The sequence below is a fragment of the Pteropus vampyrus genome, unplaced genomic scaffold (genome assembly GCF_000151845.1).
Source record: "Pteropus vampyrus isolate Shadow unplaced genomic scaffold, Pvam_2.0 Scaffold610, whole genome shotgun sequence".
Classification (NCBI taxonomy): Eukaryota; Metazoa; Chordata; class Mammalia; order Chiroptera; family Pteropodidae; genus Pteropus; species Pteropus vampyrus.
The window spans coordinates 19,977-20,841 of record NW_011889391.1 but is presented as its reverse complement, the minus strand read 5'-3'; positions in this window follow the sequence as shown (position 1 = coordinate 20,841).

Here is an 865-nt window from a genome sequence, read left to right as displayed (position 1 = left end):
TAAAGACTTTGATTTAATAGATTTCACATATGATTAGGATACCAGGATTTTTTATATATTCATTTTAAGAAAATGATCATGATGAAAAAGGTTTAAGATAAAAGATGGACTTTGAAGTGACTCTGACCTGAGTTCCCATCTGTATATATCTTTTACTTGTCAGTTCTGTGACTTTAGCCAATTAACTCCCTGTCAGGGACTAAACTCCTAGTGCTGACAGAAAAAACTGGTATTGCTCATGGCATCATGCCTTATTCTGTGGTTGAGGCCTCATTACTCACAGATTTGGCAACATCATATTAAACTGACTTTTCCAATCAAGAACTAAAGGCCAAAAAATAGACATTGCTGAAAAGTTTTCAGGCTCAATTTCATCCATTCTTAGGAAAGCAGTTTTAGACTAATTCCTTTTCTAAAGGCATGTTTGACATCTTTGTTCCTTAGACTATAAATTATGGGGTTTAACATAGGTATAATCAATATATAGAACACAGAAGTCACTTTGTCAATATCCAGCGAATGACCAGTGCTGGGACGCAAATAAATGAAGATGAGAGTACCATGGTAAATAGTGACCACAGTCAGATGGGAAGCACAAGTAGAGAATCCTTTTCTTCTTCCCTTGGCAGAACCCATTTTAAGAGTAGCTGCTATGATGCAGACGTAAGAGAGAAGAACTGTTAGAAGACAGATACCCTCTACCAAACTAGCAAACACTACCAGAACAATGTCATGCTTGTAAGTGTCAGTGCAGGACAGAGAGAAGAGTGGGGAGATGTCACAAAAGAAATGGTTAATTTCTTTGGAGCCAAAAGACAGATGGGAGGTATTAGCAGTGTGAATTACTGAGCTCATGGTGCCCCCG